This window comes from Pleurodeles waltl, chromosome 11, assembly GCF_031143425.1.
Source record: "Pleurodeles waltl isolate 20211129_DDA chromosome 11, aPleWal1.hap1.20221129, whole genome shotgun sequence".
Classification (NCBI taxonomy): Eukaryota; Metazoa; Chordata; class Amphibia; order Caudata; family Salamandridae; genus Pleurodeles; species Pleurodeles waltl.
Genome location: NC_090450.1, coordinates 12,222,966 through 12,246,719, shown reverse-complemented (window position 1 = coordinate 12,246,719; position 23,754 = coordinate 12,222,966).

Below are 23,754 nucleotides of genomic sequence, written 5' to 3'. Positions count from 1 at the left end.
GGCAGGGCTTGATTCTCAGTAGATAAGTGACGGACCCAAGTGCCACTTTCTTCATGGGGCAGAACTTCCAGAAGACTGAGCATGGAAGACTCAAGATGGTGCCTTTGTCTTCTCTTCTTCCCGTGATGCTCAGTGCAAAGGTGCCAAGTGCCCTGCAATGTTTAGCAGCCCTTGTGGTCTTAACAACCTGCTGCATTCCATGTCGTGGTCCATCCCACGCCACATCACACAAGTGGATCAGTACTGGGGGATCGGTACTAGAGTACTCACACTCTTAAAGGATATGGCTGACTTGTGTGCATAATCTTCCTGTGTCACAACTACCGACAACAGAAGGGAAAGGCGCTGAACAGAACAAAAACAAAAGAATTTCACAGGTGGAAAAAACATGCAACAATAAAAAAAAAAATTGCAGAACATTTTCATCAAAGCTGAGGAATATCTATTGTTGAAAAAACAAATGTTTGGTCACAACGTGCCTAAAGCTCCAAAGTGCCCAAAGGTGTGATGGGTAAACACTAACTAATGGATGCCTGGGGTGGTCGCAGAATCTTAAAGGGAACTGCTGGACGGCGGTCCAGCAGTTCCCTTTAAGATTCCGCGATCACCCCAGGCATCCATTAGTTATGGTTTACAGCAGTGACGTAACCACAGTGGATCCCAAGAAACACAAAAGAATGTTTGCCATTTTACAAAGGAAAAGACATCGAGGCTTTCTGGTTGCCTTGGTTTTCCTTAATGTTTAGAAGATTCCAGTTGGCCTCTGACTTTGTAATGGGTTAAAAATCCTGAAAACATAACAATGTTTGTAATAAACCTTGGGCAATGGGACTTGGGGATTTCTTCGTTGCCACACTTACATGGCACAGTAAGGTGCTTATTACCATGGCAAATGTGGTAATTAAGTGGTGCAGAGTTTAGGCTTCTATTACCATGGCAAATGTGGTAATTAATAGGTGCAGACTTTAGGCTTCACAGCTTCAATAAAGGCTCAGCGAAGCTCGTCTGTGTACACAGGCTGCCTGACAAAGAGTAGATGTTACTTACACCGTGTGATGAGGATGACAGTCATGATGAGGCTTTACCCTGGCCCTTCCCTTCACTTTCCGTACCCCGAGATGCACCTGTGTTTTTTTGCTGACTACCTGGACACCTGTCCCTTGAAAGTCTCTACAGGGATACAAGAGGTAGAGGGGAGTGTTATTGTGTGTGATGCTGATTATCCCCCTGATCAATGGTGGCCTGAAATAGGAGGGGGGACTAACTCGGAAGTGAGGAGCACCGATGAGTGTGGGATAGAGAAGCACAAGAGGAAGTCGCTATGAGGAATTAGACCCAGAACAACGGCAACTGGTGCAGGATGACTCGAGAAGCCGCAGCCTTCTGTCTGAGATCTCCAGGGACCCAGACGAGGGTCAACGGAGTAAGCCTGGAGGCCATCATTTCCTTATATCTCCCACCAGCTCCCAGAGGAGCGTGGCTAGCCCAGGTTTGTCGGTGTCTTCTGGGACTAACTGGTGGGTGGGAGACTGCGGGGATTAGAACGCTTTCACTTTAGAGGGGTCAACCGTCTAAGCACTGGATTTCCCAACATGTTTAGGAGACGGGAATACGAAAGTCATGCCCCACTTTTAACCAACAGAAAGAAAAGAAAGGAATGCATGACTACTCAGCGATGGGATAGGGCAAGTCGGTGATTCTGTCCCTCTCACCCACCCCCATGCTATAGCTAACATTAAGGAACATCCATTTACCTGTGGTTCTTTCCTCTTCCATCTGAGGGGCGCACCAACCACGGTAGTCCGATCCAGTCAATGCAATAGGGAAGAGGAAAACAAAGACGATTGTGACCAACCAAAAATCAAGGGAGGAAAATGCAAGACGTATAGAGAATATTAAAGAGACCTATATTCAAATAACTAAGGCGTGCAATACATTTTGTTTTTCATATACCGAGCCGTTTGCCAGACCATGTGACGCACCGCCTCTGCCAGCTAGAGGACTGGAACATCCTAAAATGTCTTTAACTGGCTTGAACCAGCTAGACTTGCTCAGCCACTTAATTGGTTGCTGCCATCATCTGTTGTCATCTGTAGGTCATAAGTTTGAATCCTGGCAAGGCCAGCTCAGGCGTGCATTCTTCTCAGGTTGGTAAACTGAGTAGACTTAATTTCAGTAATAGTAACACCTGTTATTTACCTCACTTTGAAATGGTAGAAGTGATGTAAGCAAACAAGCTATTTTTATTACCTCTAGTCCTGAACTCTTCTGGCAGTTCCAATGCCCCAAATTAGGTTCACATCTCATCCCCCCTGTGAGGGAGCTTCCACTTTACAGTGGAAAAGAACTGTATGTTGGACTCCTGCACCTTCAGCTGAGGAACTATTGCAGAATCAGTTAAACCTTTGGGGGTAGAGATATTTACAATGAGTCTGAAATGCAAACATCTTGAAAACCGCATCAGTGAAAAGTGAGGTGTATGTGGAAACCCCTTCCTTTGCCCAGAACCTTATTGTTTGAGCAGTGTAGGAAAGTACCATCTTGCCTGGCATGTTACTCCCATTTTTACGTATATGTATGTTTGTTTTTGCCTGTGTCACTGGGACCCTGCTAGCCAGGACCCCAGTGCTCATAAAATGTGCCCTGTATGTGTTCCTTGTGTGGTGCCTAACTGTATCACTGAGGCTCTGCTAACCAGAACCTCAGTGTTTATGCTCTCTCTGCTTTTAAAATTGTCACTGCAGGCTAGTGACTAATTTTACCAATTCTGATTGGCACACTGGGACACCCTTATAATTCCCTAGTATATGGTACCTAGGTACCCAGGGTATTGGGGTTCCAGGAGAGCCCTATGGGCTGCAGCATTTATTTTCCCACCCATAGGGAGCTCAGGCAATTCTTACACAGGCCTGCCACTGCAGCCTGAGTGAAATAACGTCCACGTTATTTCACAGCCACTTTACACTGCACTTAAGTAACTTATAAGTCACCTATATGTCTAACCCTCACTTAGTGAAGGTTAGGTGCAAAGTTACTTAGTGTGAGGGCACCCTGGCACTAGCCAAGGTGCCCCCACATTGTTCAGGGCAATTTCCCCAGACTTTGTGAGTGCAGGGACACCATTACACTCGTAAACTACATATAGGTCAATACCTATGTGTAGCTTCACAATGGTAACTCCGAACATGGCCATGTAACATGTCTAGGATCATGGAATTGTCACCCCAATACCATTCTGGTATTGGGGGGGACAATTCCATGTATCCCCGGGGCTCCAGCATGGACCCCGGGTACTGCCAAACTAGCTCTCTGGGGTTTTCACTGCAGCTACCGCTGCTGCCAACCCACAGACAGGCTTCTGCTCTCCTAGGGTCTGGGCAGCCCAGTCCCAGGAAAGCAGAACAAAGGATTTCCTCTGAAAGAGGGTGTAAAACCATCTCCCTTTGGAAATAGGTGTTAAGGGCTGGGGAGGAGTAGCCTCCCCCAGCCTCTGGAAATGCTTTGAAGGGCAAAGATGGTGTCCATCTCTGCATAAACCAGTCTACACCGGTTCAGAGATCCCCCAGTCCCTGCTCTGGCACAAAACTGGACAAAGGAAAGGTGAGTGACCACTCCCCTGTCCATCACCACCCCAGGGGTGGTGCCCAGGGCTCCTCCAGTGTGTCCCAGACCTCTGCCATCTTGAATGCAGAGGTGTGATGGCACAATGGAGACCTCTGAGTGGCCAGTGCCAGCAGGTGACATCAGAGACCCCTCCTGATAGGCTCTTACCTGGTTAGGTAGCCAATCCTCCTCTGAGGGCTATTTAGGGTCTCTCCTGTGGGTTTCTCTTCAGATAATGAATGCAAGAGCTCACCAGAGTTCCTCTGCACTTCCCTCTTTGACTTCTGCCAAGGATCGACCGCTGAATGCCCCAGGACGCTGGCAAAACTGCAACAAAGTACCAAGAAGACTACCAGCAACATTGTAGCGCCTCATCCTGTCAGCTTTCTCAACTGTTTCCTGGTGGTGCATACTCTGAGGGCTGTCTGCCTTCACCCTGCACCGGAAGCCAAGAAGAAATCTCCAGTGGGTCGACGGAATCTTCCCCCTGCTAACGCAGGCACCAAATTTCTGCATCACTGGCCCTCTGGATCCCCTCTCATCTTGATGAGTGTGGGCCCTGGAACACAGGAGCTGGATCCAAGTGGCCCGGACAGTCCAGTGGTCCTTCTGTCCAAATTTGGTGGAGGAAAGTCCTTGCCTCCTCACGCCAGACAGTAATCCTTTGTACTTCGTGATCTGCAGCTGCTAGGGCTTCTGTGCACTTTTGCAAGACTTCCTTCATGCACAGCACAGCCCAGGTCCCCAGCACTCCATCCTGCATTGCCCAACTCGCTGAGTTGACCTCCAACTTCGTGGGACCCTCTTTTGTTGTGCTGAGACAACAGCCATGCTCAGATTTCTTGAACGCCTGTCCAGGTGCTTCTGCGGGTGCTGCCTTCTTGTGCATGTACTCTCTCTGTTGCTGAGTGCCCCTCTGTCTCCTCCTCCAAGAGGCCACCTCCTGGTCCTTCCTGGGCCCTGGCAGCACCCAAAACCTTCAACCACGGCTCTTGCAGCTAGCAAGGCTTGTTTGTGGTCTCACTGCATGGAAACAACTCTGCATCCTCCAGCACGCCGTGGGACATCTTCTGACTAAAGGAGAAGTTCCTGGCACCTTCTGTTGTGGCAGAATCTTCAGCTTCTTCCACCCGGAGGCAGCCCTTTTGCACCTTCATCTGGGGTTTACTGGGCTCCTACCCCCCCTGGACACTTGCGTGATTCTTGGACTTGGTCCCCTTCCTTTGCAGGTCCTCAAGTCCAGGAATCCATCTTCAATGCTTTGCAGTCAGTTGTTGCCTTTGCAGAATCCCTTATCTCAACGTTACTGTCTTTCTGGGGTAGTAGGGAACTTTACTCCTACTTTTCAGGGTCTTGGGGTAGGGTATCTTGGACACCCTTAGTGTTTTCTTACACTCCCAGTGACCCTCTACACACTACACTAGGCCTGGGGTCCATTTGTGGTTCGCATTCCACTTTTGGAGCATATGGTTTATGTTGCCCCTAGGCCTATTGTCTCCTATTGCATTATATTGTGTTCTACAGGGTTTGCACTACTTTTCTAAGTGTTTTACTTACCTGATTTTGGTTTGTGTGTATATTTTGTGTATTTTACTTACCTCTTAAGGGAGTATATCCTCTGAGATACTTTTGGCATATTGTCACTAAAATAAAGTACCTTTATTTTTAGTAACTCTGAGTATTGTGTTTTCCTATGATATAGTGCTATATGATATAAGTGGTATAGTAGGAGCTTTGCATGTCTCCTAGTTCAGCCTAAGCTGCTCTGCTATAGCTGCTAGAACACTTCTAATCTACTAATAAGTGATAACTAGACCTGGTACAGGGTGTAAGTACCACAAGTTACCCACTATAAGCCAGGCCAGCCTCCTACAAGCAGATAGGTTACAATCAAACACTCACGAGTTGAGGATTCATTCAATCTTCCATACACCCCATCCCCCCATCCCTTTGGTGACAATAGCTTCATCTGTCCGGGTCTTGCATCAAGCCTGACATTCTCTCTCACAAGTCCATCGAAGCAAGCTTTGTGGAAGCAGTTTCTGAGTGACCACTGACCATATGGAATCTGACAAAGCAGCTTTTAGTCCAGCTCTGGCCTGTGACCACTGACACTGCTCCATCTAAATTTCAACCACCATTCCACAAGTCACATACTCTCAACATTCTACTCCATCATAGCCCTCTCAGCCAATCAGAGAACTTGTGCTGCAGTTGCCATGCATGCCCTCCCCATGCAGACTCCCACTGCAGCGTCCTGGACTCCAGCTGGAGTATTCTGTACATGGCCAATGTGTGAGGGGAGCACTTCCACACAAAGGGGCCTCATACCTTGCCCATCAAATTGGTCTTGTACACAAAGTCCCACAATCAACGTCACAAAGATTCATATTATACTGCAGCATTTCATGCTCTCTAGAATGCGCCCTAGGGTACTTACGGATGGGTAGCACTCTACTCTGTGCACGTTGTACCCTTGGGGAGCATACTTCAGTCATGTGCCTATGGGAGTAGTCTTTTGATGTTGAGCTTGAGTTCCAGGCTAGTACTATGATTAAGATTTTGTTTGTGTCTTGGTGTGTAGTAAAGTGTGTAGCAAAGTGAAAGGAGTTAGAGAAAGAGTGAGTAGACCTATAGGGTGTAGTGCACAGATGGAGGTGTATGCACTCAGTGGGCTGATGAGAGCAGTGTTTCTGTGTTGCACGTCCCCGGCACAGGCCACTCCTAAAATGACGCTGCGAGAGTGTAGTTGCACTTGTGCATGGGATGGAGCATGGGAGAGTGAGAAATTGCTGTACGTGATGTGTCTACCGTCCGTAGGGTGTGAGGGTATGATCACGAGTTGCATGTGGTGCACCCCTTCTAGTGATCACAGGTGGTACTGTCCACTCACCTTGGGATCATCTTAGAAAGAGCCATGCTGAACCAGCGGGAACTGATAGCACTTCCTATCCAACTGACCTTAGTTTGTGAGTACCGCTGCAGACGGCCATTAACGGACTGTTTACGCTTTTTTCTAATATATGTTGCTCTCTGAAGGAAGACCCTAAAGCAGACAAAAGCGCCAAAACGACAGAGCCCTACTTGTCTTGGTCTTTCAGCATTCCTGTTAAGTCAGCATGTTATCGGACAGCGATAAAATAGTAAGGAACCTGCTCTATCGGTTGTGTCTAGGAGTAAGTTACAGACATGACTGCCTATCGGGCAGGTATGAATCTGAAAACACCGTGACATCCTTCATTTTAAAATTAAGTTAATTGTGAGACTTTTAGGAGTCAGTGACAGCCAATCAGTGCCCACTCAACATTGAATAAACCACATAGGTTGCAAGGTATAGTCAGAGCTGCTCAACCAATGCTTTAAATTACACTTCTCAGATCATCAACAGATATGAACATATATATATAGATTTAAGGCATATGGCATTCAGGAAGTCAGCTCTGTGGCAAGTGGCAGCATTTGTGAATGCAAAATCACAAAGAGCAAAGTAATAATCTTACCATGTAATGTTACATTGTATCCTTTCCAAACCTTTATGAGTTGAAGTGCAAAAGGGCTGGTAATTCACCTCCATCCCTCCTTCAAATACAGATGGAATGTATCAGTGTTTTGGGACTGCTCCTACAATGGAAGGTGGCTATCCTGGGCAAGTTGGAAGCTGCCCCTGATGCGTGAGAGGTGTAGGCCGCGGTCCCAGGGGCCAGTGCAATCTCCACAGGCATCTTCCACGATAGGCTACTTTGGTTATTATTGAGAATGTGAACTCAAAGATCCAGGTCTGTTGTAAGCCTTCACCTCTGCAACCGGTGTTCCCACACGTAGCCGCACAATGCATGATGCATATTAATGCAGCAGATGTTCCGTGGCTCATTGGAAAAAATCCCTTCTGTATTCAAAGACCTGGCTTCCCATCGGCACACCTTCCTGCATCCCCTAGAACCTACTTTGTATGGAGGGTTTTCACCACAGGCCCAGAGCACACACAGGCGTGGGTTCATGAAGAGCGAATATGGTGTTAACAATGCCACAATCAGTCCCACACAATACTTAACTTGTAAAAGAATAAATGCAGGGCCCTTGTCGGAAGGTCACTGCAGCTTGCACCACCCGTTGCCCCTGCTAGCGCTGCCAATTACAGTACATACACAACTACTAGCCATGACAATTCTAGGAGTGTGTCTATTAAAACTAAACCAGGCCCTCAAAGTTATAAGACTGGCTTGGGCAGTAGGTAGTAATAATTTGTTTTATAGATGAATTGTAAAACGACTGTTGTTGTGCTCATTTCAAAATTAGACTGACAGCGCCACCATGTGGCAGACTGCCATATGTGCTGATAATTAAGTGCCAGTGCTGAGCACCTGAAACCACCTGACGAAATTAAGCACTGATCCCAAAGAAGCAGGTCCTCAGCTGTCTCTCTGAGAAGCCCAGTGTGTGTCGTCACTTTTCAGGCCTCTGAGTCCTAGTGCAAGGTTCACCCAGTAAGGGAGCATGTTCCACCAGGCAGGACATCCTCAGGAGATGGGCTCATATTCCTCTGTGGATTACAGGGGTGTGGGGAGGAGTGCCAGTCCAGCTGACTGTGAGGTCTTCCATGCACGTTCTCGGTCTCTCCACTCCACACACGCCCTTCCCCCTCCCAGTTCAGACCCCAGAACAGCAAAGGGAAACCACCCTCCTAGGCAGCGCTTGGGGTCCCACAGATAAAGGATGGCAGTAAGATTCCTTGGGCCTGTTCTAAAACCTGTTCAAAAGGCTTAGTGAGGGGTTCCTACCAGGCCCAAAGCAGCCTCCATACTCATTTCATCCTTTCTGTGGGAACCATCGGTAGTGGTAAAGCAACTAAACCCATGTACAAATCCAAGGTACGTCAAGGTGGAAATGTATTTTTGTAATATACATAGCTTCCAAGTTTCCTAGGTCCATGCTTGATGTGCTGCTCCTGTCCAGATTGTTTACTTTAAATTCTGGGAGTTGTAGTCCTGCTTTATAATGGAATAAACAAGACTACAAGTCTCAGAATTCAAAGAAAAACCTTGGACTGGAGCAGCACATCACGCATGGACCTGGGAAACTTGGCAGGGCTGATATATCTTCTTTGTGTGAGATTTCACTTGCCAGTGCCAGGCGCCCCAGGAGAATATGCAGCCTAAAGTAGAAATAAAGGAATGGAAACCGTAGTCGCTCATTCTTTCCCATAAGGCTTCCCCCACCTCTCTGTCAGCTGCTTCACGTCCGCCTTCAACAACAGCAGTAATGCCAATGCAGAGTGTGAGAGCACGCGCCTTGAAACAGGGCGCACGTGACCACGCCCAGTCACCAGTCTGCAAAACACCCAAAGTCCAGAGCAAATAAGCATTTGCAATGCAAATGGTCTCGCGTTTGCCTGAGCTCTAGCAATTAGCATTGTAAACTCCTAACTGGACTTTTCTTGCCACATAAATTGAAAATGAAAATAAAACAGTTTCACATAACTAATTGGACTTTTCTTGCCATATAAACTCAAAAGTAAAAGTGTCACTTAAGCGAGTTGACGGCCGCCATCAGTGCAAAGCAGACACACAAAGGGAAATAAAAGTTAACTCGTAGTGAAAACTATCGGCAAAAGTGCAATTATCCTTGTAACCAACAAAAGTGCAATTATCTATGTAACCGGCAAAAGTACAATTAACTATGTAACAGGGCCATGTCATGCAAAGCACTCAGCTTCTACCTAGCGAGATTGCGCTGCGAAAAAAGAGAAAAAGTAGTCCACAAACCGGACAGAAAACAGTGAGCCTCGTATGTTTTCAGTACTTGGTCGCTGCGCTCGAAGAGGGCTATCCACTGGAAAAGGCATGACGTATGCATGCCTTCCACTAATGAAAGCAAGCAGATTTCAAAAGGCAAGCCCACAAACCAATAAAAGACACCGACTTGACATGGGCGTGGTTTGAAGCCCAAACAGAGATAACAACACGGAACAGAGCGCTTTGCGCTTGCCTGTAAAAAGCCAAGGTCTCACATAGTGACACACCTAAACACAAGCATTTGTTAAAGCAAAGCGCGGGATGCTGGTTCCCTGCAACATGATGTCATATGGTGAACCTTTGGAAGAGTGCCAGGCAGAGCTCCTCGGGGGTCACACCTGGGAATATCTCATCTAAGTACATGCCTGTACATGCGTATTTCTACACACAAAACCTGAAGCTAGGAGTGAAGCAATGAAGAGCGTTGCAAACCTTGGAGGGCGGGGATGTCTCAAGAATTTTTGGGACCCTGGGCCAACCCTATTGCTGGCCCGTTCTCAGAACAGCCTTGGATTTATGATCCAGTTTTAGCTCTTCAAGGCCCTCTTGGGCAGGTCACTGAGTGCACAAGCACACTCATCCAAATTCTAAATGTGTTTACAGCTAATATTCAGGGATAGTGACTTGTTTTTAGTATTGTAACACAACAGCAGCTCAGTAATATTACTCCCATTTCTCATCTGTGAGGTCCTGTTTTGATCTAAAATAAACCTTTTTTATGGATGTTGCATGAAACATATACACAACATTTCTCTGCAAAAGACCCGTAAGAGGTTCACACACATTAAAAATAAATGAAAGGAAAACCGTATTTAAAACAATCTGTTTAATAATTATTCCAGGTAATCAGGGCAAGACTCTGCAGAGGAGAGCTGGCTCCATGGGGTCCCTGAAGGACTGGGTCTGGGTCCCCTTGCCCGTGTCTTAAAAAGTCTCCAGCAGAGGTTGATGCAAGAAGGAAACGCAAAACTTATAAATTAGCTTTATTTATTTATGAGCATTTATGAAGCGCGTGTATCACATACATTTTATCGCACATTGCTGTGAAAGGCAGATACTTCTGGCGGAAAAAGAAATGTTCAAAAAAATAAAATACAGTCTATGATGTGAATCCACACACCACGTTGATGTGGGGGATGTACATCTTAATGTGTATCAAAGAAGAATGTTTGCTTGTAATTTTCATGAAGGCGGAAAAACAAAGATGGCATTAACAGGGCTTAAGGGGGTGGACACTGAAGGTAAAAATCTAAATATCAATGGCACAGAGTATCGAGACCAAATATCGAAAGCAAAATACCAACCGGTATCGGTTTGAGAAGTGCCCAGTAACCCATATGGCAATGACAGGTCCCTATCTACCTATCTCAGTATCAGCGGGCCAGAAGGAATTCATAATACATGAGTCATCAAGCTTTTCTTACATTTTGGGGACCTCTCTATGAGTCTCAGAAAAAATAATGAGTTTTGATTGAACCTTGTGTTCAGAGGGTTGTGCCACTAAGGGCGTGATTTAGATCCTGGTGCATGTGAATACTCCATATCCTAAACCACCGTATCACAATCCCATTATATCCTATGGAGATCGTAATATGGTGTACGGGATATCCGTCACATTTGTGATCAGAGTATACCATCTGCCAGAATCTAAATCAGGCCCTAAATGTTTTCAGTCTTCCAATGGCAAACATATGCCTGACCGCTGGTATCTGAGAGAAGTGGAAAACTTTGGTATGGTAACCAGGGGCATAGCCATGGAGGAAATTATGGGTTATGTAAGCAGCCCTGAGTTGGAACCTCTTCTTAACAGGTAGTGACTGAAGAGTCCTGAGTACAAGTGTGAAGAGGTTGAGCTTAAACAAGTGCGAAACAGTGTAGTCTTGCACCCAGCGCAGTTTGCTTAACCTCTTGTTAACGATTATTTTTAGTCCTAATTCAGGAGTCGGGCCTGAAAAAGCACTGCTTGTGTTGATGCAATAATTTGAGGGAACTGTAGAAGGGTCAAGAGACCTCCAAATCGGATTAATGAAGGAAACATTTGCAGTGCTCCTTAGGGCATGAAATACCTATAGCTACTTTCAGATAAGATGGTCCTTGAAGAGGTGTCTTCAATACCTTCTGCAGGTGTAGGTGATATAGACTGTGACGACCTGTGTTGGGTGGTTTCCAGGCTCTGGGTGTGGTAGCGGGAGGCTTGCTGCACTTTTTAGTCTAGAGTCAGGCACTGTCAAGCTACCTTATGTGCTGGTTCCCGGTTATCAGAATCTCATCTGTGCTGGAGTTGAAGGTGACACAGCAGATCCTGAAGGTGACACAGCAGATCCTGAAAGTGACACAGCAGATCCTGAAGATGACACAGCAGATCCTGAATGTGAATCAGCAGATCCGGAACGTGACGCAGCAGATCCTAAAGGTGACACAGCAGATCCTGAAGGTGAATCAGCAGATCCTGAAGGTGATGCAGCAGATCCTAGAGATGACACAGCAGATCCTGAAGGTGACACAGCAGATCCTGAAAGTGACACAGCAGATCCTGAAGATGACACAGCAGATCCTGAATGTGAATCAGCAGATCCGGAACGTGACGCAGCAGATCGTAAAGGTGACACAGCAGATCCTGAAGGTGAATCAGCAGATCCTGAAGGTGATGCAGCAGATCCTAAAGGTGACACAGCAGATCCTGGAGATGACACAGCAGATCCTGAAGATGACGCAGCAGATCCTGAAGGTGACACAGGTCAGTGGGGAGGCCAGTGCAGGTGATCTGTTCAAATTTACTAAATTCCTTGATGGGTTGCCTACCATATACATTTGCAATAAACTCTGTAATTTGAGAATCTTCCCCACTATGTTGCAGGTGATATAATACCTGAACTTGATCAGCTCAGAGCTCTCAGTAACTTCCATACAATCACGAACTTTATGAACGATCTCGAGATGAATGTATCAATGCTTCCAGGGCATAATGATTATCACCCACTCGTTCAGTAGGGCACCTCCATAATATACAGGGTGGCAACCCATAGCATATGGTAAATCAGCGATTCTAGCACATCTTAAATTAAATCCTAGCACGCCACTAAATGGCACGGCCTGCATGGTTGGTGAGCATGCGATGGATGGAGAGAATGCTGCAATTTCTCAACTCTTATTTTGAGAATTCCTGCTCTGCTAAAGGAGAATGTTATCCTTTCTGATGTCCTGCACCACAACAGGAAACGGGAGAACGACCGCTTGCAAGAGGAGCCATACCTCTCAGCAACGCAACTTCTTTGCCCCACACCCAGCGCTACTGTCTCCTTCGCAGGGCGGGGTACAGCAGAGGAAGCTGGGGAGATAGACCATCCTGCCAAGGTTCCTCTCTGCAGCCACGTGCTCCTTTTGGGACCTTTGTTTCCTTCTGTGACTTCCCACTGATAGGGCGGAATGTCAAGAGTTCCCTCCCCTTGTCCCTTCCCTAGACTCTCAGGAGCCAATAAGAACTGTTGAGAGTCTAGACAAAGATGGAATCCAGAGAGGGAGTGCATGATTGTAAAAGAGCCCATCCTCTGTCTGGGCACTGACTCCCTCTGTGACAGCAAAGACTACAGAAGCAATCAGAAGGATAGAACGGGTTGTCATAGAGCCCCCATAGGCAATCTCTCGCGGCCACCACATGACGACTATGAGCTCTTATCCTCTCCTCCAGACTGTACAGGTTTAACTTTGTTGCACCTCTCGTCACACCATGTCTGCAGCAGACAGTGCATTAGCTAGAGTAATTATCTAGTTGGTCTGTAATCTGTGTCTTCCCACTGTGCTTTAAATGGGCAGGTGCTGTCAGGTACTGAGTACATGCACTTCTTTCATTTTATATGGAGAGTACAAGCACTTCTCAGTGGGAGTTCAGTACTGTCTCTGCCTCTTATCAAGAAGGGGCTGTAGAGGGTGAGTACTGGCACTTGTAGATTTCCATTCCAAGCTCTGTCTTCCCGTCCAAGGGCCCCACGGTGACCTAGTGTCTGCCTTTCATCTTTCCAGGACAGCAGTCTTTGGTAAACAGAGATTATAGATGGCAGTAGCTGCAGAAGAGAGGGGTGGGATGAGGGAGGTCACCGGAAAACGCCACACTCTGCATGTTCCACTCATTCAAACCTTGCAATACTTAGAAGTGCGAAAAATGGGGGAGGGCTCCAAAAGTGGGGCCTACTACAACTCTGACTGAAAGCATGAAAGTTGTACTTATGTAGTGAATAGTAAACCCCTCTGAAGTAGGTGAGCTCTTGGAGCATGGTGAGGGAATTACACTTTCAACATGTGTGATATTCAATTTATCGTCCTCGGCAATGGTTGAAGTGGGTGGATCTATTGGAAACAATGAGCCCAATCTTTTTTTTATATTACAAAATCACTTCCACTCCTTTGTGTTAAAAAGGAACTGTAGATGGACAGATAATGTCCTGGGAGGAGAGTGGGATATCATGCACCCTGAAGCCAAGGGATAGGAAAACAGCTGAGGATGAAACAAGCACCCCCTGCAGGATGTTCACTATGAATGAAAGGTAAACGTGTGGAATTGGTTAATCAAGAAATCTCCAGGCTGCTTCAGCCATAGTTTGGGGTTTAATTGATGGAGTCTTTGAAGCTTCCTGTTGACAAAGATGTATTCTGTTTTGAGAGACAATGTAGGGATATTAGCAGCTGAGTTCTGGAGTTTGTCCTTTTAAAGGAAACGTACAGAAAAGATATGTTCTAGGTACAGTTTGATTAGATAATACTAAAAATGTATATTTTCAAAGCGCTTGTTATATTGTAAACACTCAATTTCTGTACATTTTGCGGCAGCTCCATTAAATTGTGTAATACAGTTTTAAAGTAATGTTCGCATGTACACAGTGTTTTCATTCACAGCCCGGGTCCTTGTAGCGCTCTACCCAGACTGCACCAACCAGGATTCAGGTCTGCAGACCTCTGCAATAGTCGCATTAACCCACCCAGCTAGGTTAAAAGAGCACATTACCTACTGATTTAATTTACCTGGCTTTTATTCTCCATTTAAGGTGCACACCTTATATTTTATCTGTAGTTGTATGAAGGTGACAGGTCAACAATATAGGTGCAGAATATACTGTGATCCTTTTAGACGCCTCCCTAGTCCCGTCCCACAGCTCCTGACCACAGCAGCACAGTTGTCACACTTTTATGAACTCCAACCACTGGGCCTCACCAGAATGACAAGTTTTGGAGAATAAATGCATCTCACTAAAGTGTTTGGGGTGAAAGGTGTTCCTGGAGTCCGGCCTATCGGGGAGTGTGTCCTGCTCTATGGAAGAACCTTTGTGGGAGGCGCGTGGTCAGAGGTGGGGGTACTCCAACTTCATTTTACAGCCAAAGAAGTATATTGTATTTATTTAACTGCTTAGCTATTGTATTACACGTGCGATGTGTTTAGAGTAGTGTCCGCATCTGCTGCTCTACTCTAAGCACCGTACGCACAATCCTCAGAGATACTGAGCAATCACAGACGGAGCCGTGACGACAAACTACGACTGACAGCAGCCGGCCAAGTTCCCCAGGCCCATGCGCGATGTGCTGCTCTAGGCCAAGGTTTTTCTTTGAATTCTGGGGCTTGTAGTCTTGCTTATGCCATTATAAAACAAGACTACAAGTCCCTGGATTCAAAGACAAAGAACAGGACTTGAGCAGCACATCACTCATGGACCGGGGACACTTGGCAGGTGTGTGACAGATGGCTCGTGCTTCCCTGTCAACTGCAACACTTTTACACACTCCTGGCCTTTTAGCGAAACCGGACCCGGGAAGAAAGTAAAGTGCCTCGTTTTAAAAGCCAGGACTATCTGAAAGAGGAGGCCAGTGGGACAGCCACACACAGACATTGGCTGCTTTAAACTACCACACAAACTTAGGTCTCGGGTAATTGGGGGTTCCAGAGAGCCCCGAGGGACACAAGATTGTAATTCCAGTAGCTGTAAACTACCACACAAAGTTGTGTCTCGGGTAATTGGGGGTTCCAGAGAGGCCTGAGGCACAAAAGATTGTAATTCCAGTTACTTAAAACTACCACAAAAAGTTGTGTCTCGGGTAAGAGAGGGCTCTATGGAGGCCAGAGGGGTACAAGATTATGATTAGTTACTTTAAACTACCACACAAACTTTGGTCTCCGATAATTGGGGGTTCCAGAGAGTCCTGAGGGGGCACAAGATTGTAATTCCAGTTACTTTAAACTACCACACAAACTTGGGTCTCGGGTAAGAGAGGGCTCCAGAAAGGCCAGAGGGGTAAAAGATTGTAATTCCAGGTACTTTAAACTACCACACAAAGTTGTGTCTTGGATAAGAGAGCGCTCCAGAGAGGTCTGAGGGGTACAAGATTGTAATTCCAGTTACTTTAAACTACCACACCAAGTTGTGTCTCTGATAAGAAGCGCTCCAGAGAGGTCTGAGGGGTACAAGATTGTAATATTGTAATTCCAGTTACTTTAAACTACCAGACAAAGTTGTGTCTCGGGTAAGAGAGAGCTCCAGAGGGGCCTGAGGAGTACAAGATTACAATTCCAGTTACTTTAAACTACCACGCAAAGTTTTGTCTCGGATAAGAGAGAGCTCCAGAGAGGCCTGAGGGGTACAAGATTGTAATTCCAGTTACTTTAAACTACCACACAAAGTTGTGTCTCAGGCAAATGGGGGCTCCTGAGAGCCCTGAGGGGTACAAGATTGTAATTCCAGTTACTTTAAACTACCACACAAAGTTGTGTCTCGGGTAAAAGAGAGCTCCAGAGAGGCCTGAGGGGTACAACATTGTATAATTCAAGTTACTTTAAACTACCACACAAACTTGGGTCTCGGGTAAGAGAGGGCTCCAGAGAGGCCAGAGGGGTAAAATATTGTAATTCCAGTTACTTTAAACTACCACACAAAGGTGTGTCTCGGGTAAGAGAGAGCTCAGGAGAGGCCTGAGGGGTACAAGATTGTAACTCCAGTTACTTTAAACTGCCACACAAAATTGTGTCTTGGGTAAGAGAGAGCTCCAGAGAGGCCTTAGGTGCACTAGATTGTAATTCCAGTTACTTTAAACTACCACACAAAGTTGTGTCTCAGATAAGAGAGGGCTGCAGAGAGGCCACAGGGGTACACTATTGAAATTCCAGTTACTTTAAACAACCACACAAAGTTGTGTCTCAGGTAATTGGGGGCTTCAGAGAGACCTGAAGGGTACAATATTGTAATGCCAGTTACTTTAAACTACCACACAAAGCTGTGTCTCGGATAAGAGAGGGCTCCAGAGAGGCCTGAGGAGCACAATATTGTAATTCCAGTTACTTTAAATGACCACACAGTGTCGTGTCTCGGGTAATTGGGGGTTCCAGAGGGTGGAGAAGTGTGGCACAATGAAGCAGAGATCTGGCTCAAGACCAGGGTTCAAGTCCCGCTTCGGCAGGTCTTGGGCTCAATTCCCTTGGACCAGATAATTCTCGCCTCAGTGCCTAATCTAATTAACTCTGCAACTCTGGGCAATAGCTTGCTTAATCTCCACAACGGCCCCAACAGCGCTTGGATGCCTGGCTTCAACCTGGGGGTGCCCAGGAGTGGGCACCTCACAGGGAAAAGCCAGGAGGGGTTCCATAGCGGTATGAGTACAGCGCCTTGAGACCCTAACGGGTGAGTAGTGCGCTATACAAGTGCAAAGTTTACAGTTTACCTAAAGCGCACTAGATTGTAATTCCAGTTACTTTAAACTACCACACAAAGGTGTGTCTCGGGTAAGAGAGAGCTCAGGAGAGGCCTTAGGGGTACAAGATTGTAACTCCAGTTACTTTAAACTGCCACACAAAATTGTGTCTTGGGTAAGAGAGAGCTCCAGAGAGGCCTTAGGTGCACTAGATGGTAATTCCAGTTACTTTAAACTACCACACAAAGTTGTGTCTCAGATAAGAGAGGGCTGCAGAGAGGCCACAGGGGTACACTATTGAAATTCCAGTTACTTTAAACAACCACACAAAGTTGTGTCTCAGGTAATTGGGGGCTTCAGAGAGACCTGAAGGGTACAATATTGTAATGCCAGTTACTTTAAACTACCACACAAAGCTGTGTCTCGGATAAGAGAGGGCTCCTGAGAGGCCTGAGGAGCACAAGATTGTAATTCCAGTTACTTTAAATGACCACACAGTGTCGTGTCTCGGGTAATTGGGGGTTCCAGAGGGTGGAGAAGTGTGGCACAATGAAGCAGAGATCTGGCTCAAGACCAGGGTTCAAGTCCCGCTTCGGCAGGTCTTGGGCTCAATTCCCTTGGACCAGATAATTCTCACCTCGGTGCCTAATCTAATTAACTCTGCAACTCTGGGCAATAGCTTGCTTAATCTCCACAACGGCCCCAACAGCGCTTGGATGCCTGGCTTCACCCTGGGGGTGCCCAGGAGTGGGCACCTCACAGGGAAAAGCCAGGAGGGGTTCCATAGCGGTATGAGTACAGCGCCTTGAGACCCTAACTGGTGAGTAGTGCGCTATACAAGTGCAAAGTTTACAGTTTACCTAAAGCGCACTAGATTGTAATTCCAGTTACTTTAAACTACCACACAAAGTTGTGTCTTGGGTAAGAGAGTGCTCCAGAGAGGCCTGAGGCGCACTAGATTGTAATTCCATTTACTTTAAACGACCACACAGTGTCGTGTCTCGGGTAATTGGGGGCTCCAGAGGGGCCAGAGGCGCACTAGATGGCTTCGAGGCGTGAACCGGGGCCTCGCTGCGCTGTCTCTACCGCCTCGAAGGTCACTCAAGTTGGCTTCCTCCGTTAATTGGGTTTTAAAAGCTGAGGCACGAGGAGGGCACACAAAACCCAATTAACACGTGGAGTTGTTGACCTTGTGTGTTGTAGGGCAAGGGCTCTGACAGGAAAGTTATATCGGTCGTTTAAGCCGAGCTTGGTTCCAGAGTAACCCAATATCCCACTCCCGGGGTGGGGCGGGCGGTGATGATGTTTCATGGCCGTCGCTGTCAAGGGGGCCGAGGGAAGGGTGTTGGGCTCTGCAGCAAGAAATCAGGACCTACACGCTTAGACGAGCCCGGGGTCGCGATCCAGCTTGTACCACAAATAGACACTTGAAGGGGATGCGAATATTGTGGCAGGAAGTCAAGGGGAGAAGCAGGTGCGAGCTTGTGCAGGGCCAGCTAGGATTGCTAACAGCCCCTGGCAGCCCCGCTCAGTCTCCGAGCCGCCTAAGGTCTCGAATGTTTCACACTTTTAGGGGGTCGCTGTGGGTGGCTCCCAGAGCTCTGGCACAGACTTTAGGCAGCATTGGCATGGTGACATTTTGCTCCCACCCCGACGCAATTCCCTGGTGGCTCACATTTGCTGTTTCTGGGGACAATGTGTCCCCACCAGCAGCTGGACTCCTTGGGATCCACCTAGCATTGCCATACTGGAGGTCCTGGTCACTTTTCTGAGGTAGTCCAAAATCCAATAGTTTCCAACAATTTCAGTGTTTTGGGGGAAGAGACCTCGGAGAGAAGTAGCCCTGATACCCTCCGTTTTGCCATATCAGTAAATTGGACAACGAATGGACATGTTCAACAACAGTTGGAATTAAAGGCATTTCTTACTTTTCGTTCGTCTGTTCAGCCTAGCGCCAAGACACCCTTCGGGGTAATCAAGCGCTGCACAAATAAATCAGAATCCACAGTGATGGCAGATATCCCATAATGGGAGAGAGGATATGAATTGTCTAAAAGACAACCTCAGTGAACTTCCTCGACCCAGGCCAGGTTACCCAGGGCCTGCTGGTGGTGCCTGGGGCTGCAATCCTTTTTGCCCCCCCCCATAACCACCTCCTCGGATTCCTTCACTACCACCCGGAAGAAGTGCCCCACATGTCTCCATGGCCCTTCCCTCACATACATTTCATTTGTTTTATTTAAAGCGTTAGTAAAGGCTGGCTTTACTAAATCACTCAGCTATCCACCTAAAATAGAGTTATGTTCTTTGCATCAGGCATATTTACCCTCTGCGCTTCTTTATATTGAGCCAAAACTGTCACTGGACAAAACTCCTGACCTCTGTCTCTCTAGTAGGAACATTACTCACAAGAGGTATCTTGCCATTTTAATTGCTTCCTAAAGGTTGGACACTCAAGGAACCTTTCAGCAGGTGTTTTATATTGCAAGTTTCATAAGTTATTGCTATACACAGTGCCCTCCTGAGGTCAGCGCCCTCTCATCCTGATCAGCACCTGGTGCTGTCGCACCGCCCTAAAGCCGGCCCTGGGGGTACCTCTTGCAGCAGCGGACACCTGAGTTGTGCTTCAGAACACACCTCTAGCACTTAGAGGCAAGTAAAGGGCCCCAGTCACAACAGACTGCACAGACATACCACATGGGGCCAATCAGGACTGGTCTTAGTGCTGGTGGACCCCATGCAAAAATCTTTTTTGGCTTTCTCCCCCAATTACCTCCTCCTCGGATTCCCGCACTACCACCTGGCAAAAGCACCTATCATCTCTTCTTGGCCCCCCTCACACATGCATTTCATTTGCTTTAAAGTGCTGGTAAACGCTGGCTTTACTAATCCACTCAGTTATTCACATAAATGACAAAACTCTTCTTTGCAGCAGGCACATTAACCCTCTGTGCTACTTCATGGTGAGTGAGCTCTGCAGCAGGTGCTTCTAAATTGTAAGTTATTGCTAAACTCAATGCCCCCCCTCCCCAAGGTCAGTGCCCCCTCTCCAGCTCAGCGCCCAGTGCGGCTGCACTGATTGCAGCACCCTAAAGCCCGCCCTGGGGCCAGTAAACAGTGTCCCCAACTTTGGATGGAGGAAAGAAGCCCTTTTATCCATAAATAAAGGCCAGCCGCCAACAGCCACCAGTCGTGGCACGGACTTGACTCGCAGACAGTGGCCACCCTGGCGGAGAGGTAGTGTGACATCGGCCTCCAGAGCAGGAACAGGGACCGCTTGGCCAGAAATGCTAATACCAGGAGAAGGTTGGCGCAGGACAAAAATGCAAAGGACATTCGGCTCTGTAGCCATCCGATAATATCCAAGTAGAAGTGCCCCCATCTTTTCCTAATTGTGTTTAATCTTTTTTTAATTGTGACTCAGCTGGCCCCCACACACTGTACTTGTCAGTGTTCACTGTGTTTCTCCTACAATGAAAATATTCTCAGTTGAAGTCTCAGGACTCATCCGAACTAGACAAGGACTATCTCAAATACCAGACAATAAGGCAAAAATCAATGCAGATTCCACCCCCTATACACTCTCATCGGGTGTGACTCAGCCTCTCCTAGACCTGGAAGGTGTCAAACGTTGCACACCTTAATGTCCTATTACGTACCTTCATTACTCCTGGTCCTGTTGTCCCCGTCGCAATCATCACGCCCTCCCTCCTGCCCGGACACCGGCCTTCATGGGTTGGAGGCTTGGTAGTCCAGACGGAATGTTGGGTACGTGCTACCTACGTCACCTCCACTAGGAGGGGAGGGGCATTTATGAGCAGTTCTCTGTTTTTTTGTCTGTACGTGAGATAGTGCCTGTCCCACTAGTGATGAACGAGACGAGGGCAGGGGGCCTGGTGGTAATGCTGCTGTGCTACCCGGTGGCTTGAGCACCATCCGCAGGGACATGGGTATTACCTTCAGGTGGCACCTCAGGCCTAGACAGGACTGACTCAGGCATGCATTCATCTGAAGTCGATAAAGAGGGTCACTGACTTGAGGAATTGTGACAGACACTTTGATATAAGCACCAGGAGATGCTTTACTCTTTTCAACAAGCCACCATCATCACAAACAGAACCAGCAGCCTGGCGCCCTCTACTGATTCCTCTGTCTCACAGTCTGTCCTCATCTGGTGGGCGCCAAGCTGTTTCTTCTGGGGTTGATGGGCTTCATACTATGAACTGAATCGGTTGATTTTCTGTAGCATTCAGGCAGTATGGGGATTTCAAAAATAACAAGGTAAAAAAATTCAAATACAACAGAAAATATGTTTTCTTGATTTATCACAAAATAACAGTAACCAGCTTCTTAAAGCAACCTCTTCCTTAATTTGTGTTTTTGGCCCCATCTTGTTTTCTGAGATATGTTTAATTGCAGAGAGCTTGGGGTACAGGTGGGGAAAGGGCTCTGCCCTTCACTTATGGCGGGCTGCCCCCAAATCCTGGGTTAGAAGGCGAATGCCCTTTAGCTAGGTTCATGCTGTAGAAAAACCATATAGATGTATACATGTGCCTGCTGCATTACTGCCAGGAGATCCAGGCCTGCCCTGTTCTCGAATTCCCAGACCTGACTGTGCTGAACGTGAAAACAGTCTTGTTGCTGCAGATGGGTAAGGAGGTCTTCTCCAACCAGTTAAAGATGTTATTAACAGACAAACTGTAATTTAATAGCTGATGGAAGCTGAGAGAACTTCCAACTTTGAAGGAATGGGATGGACACATTAATGGTCTTGGCCACCTGGCAACCAGTGATCAGTTTGAGCAAAAATAATGTAGACGTTACTTGCCTGCCAAGCGTTTATAAGTAGAGGGACTTGGACAAGAGTACAAGAACTTAGCCCCTGATTTATATCTAGGCGGACGGCCTGCTCTTCCCCACAGCGAAAGAGAAAATTACTTCATTCCCATTTCGGGGGACTGCCCACCTAATTAATAAATGACTGCCAAGCAGGTGGTCAATTCTAATAACATTGGCAGGAATCACCATCACAGCGGTTCCGGTCATTGCATTTTACTCTTTATTTCAGGGCTGCGTCAGCAGGACCCGCCCTGGAGCAGAGTATTCTTTTACTTATTTACAAAACAGGATTTCCTTTTTGTGAATTAAAGAAGTAACGCTCTTCTCACCATGGCTTACCATGGGTTATTATTTGTATTGTTCTGCCTCTCACCACCAGGGTTTGCCAGGCAGTGAAAAACAGTCAATAATGGCTACATATCTTGGTCAGGTGGACCTGGAACCATTTCACCAACACCTCTCACTCCGCAGAGCCCTCGGATAACTCTGGCCATGGCGGGGACAGAGTAATCTCCTTCCTGGTCAAAGTTAAGGTCCACCGCATATAGATCAGGCTGGTAGACCACAGTGTTGGCAGGGAGGGAACTCCTTCACTCTTGCAATGGTGTTACCTTTCCTCCAACATGGAAATGAGGCCCTTGATGTAGCAGTCTATTAAAACGACGCTGGGGTTGAGCCCGGGAAGAGAGGAAAAGTAGAGGAGAATGCATTCAGTGGGGTGGTGGGCTGAGCGGTTAGAATTAGGCCAGGCCACATGTATTGACTTAAAGAGGAAGTACCTGTACTAGTCCATCAGTCCTTGTGTCATCTCAGTTAGAAAATTAATAAAAAGAAGTTTAAAAGCTACTAATGATAGTACCGTTTCTGAAACTACTCCAGTGGGTAATTCTCCTCGTATTCTGCTAGTAATTCGGTGCTTAAGTCTGCAGCCTTCAAGTATTTCCCACATTTGACTGATCTTTCTCTGAGAGGAGGTGGGATTGCCATCTTGGGGCATAAAGACCAACTGAGATGTAGTTGAAGCGTCCCTATAAGGTGCATTACAACGGGCAGGCATACTCATGCCATGACCGTCAACATCTGGCCCAAGTGCTGAGGGGACGCAGCCAGCTCATCTGAAGCACACTGGAGTGCCTACACCCCAGCTCACACAGAACCTTTTGCACACCTGATTGTGTGACAAGTTGTGTGTCAGTCATTGTTTACCGTCCACTGTCCACTGTAGGTGTAAGGTACTTCTGGGGCAGACTGCCCCTCTCCCCCTCTCAATATGGAGTACAGGGAAAGCAATTATTCTTGTGAATAAATCACCATGACATAAAAGAGGATTGTCGTTTGCATGTATGGACTTTGTATAAATGTGTACAGGCATATTTCGGGAGAGTTGTAATCGTTCATTACTCCACCCTGCCATGAAAGAGCACTGTAAATAAACATTTATGAGCATGGCACGCAGCTATCTTGTGAGTGTGTTTTATAGTTAGACAAAAAAAAGAGGGTTTATGGAACGCATACTGGAATCAAGCACTTCTACTCACATTATATGAGATTATGTCCTCACGGTATGTAAATACATGTGCCGCCCATTTACAGGTAGCGCCGAAGGCAAAGATGTACATGCTGGTGAGCGCTAAACAAGGGATTTCGTAGTACGCAGCGGCTGACATCCCTAGGTGAGTGGTAACAAAGGGATTCCGTAGTACGCAGTGGCTGACATACATAGTTGAGTGGTAACCAAGGGATTCCGTAGTATGCAGTGGCTGACATCCCTAGGTGAGTGTGTGTGTTGTGGCATGAATGTCCACTGCATAGTATAAGAGTGTGATCACCCACCCTAATTGCATGATTGTGT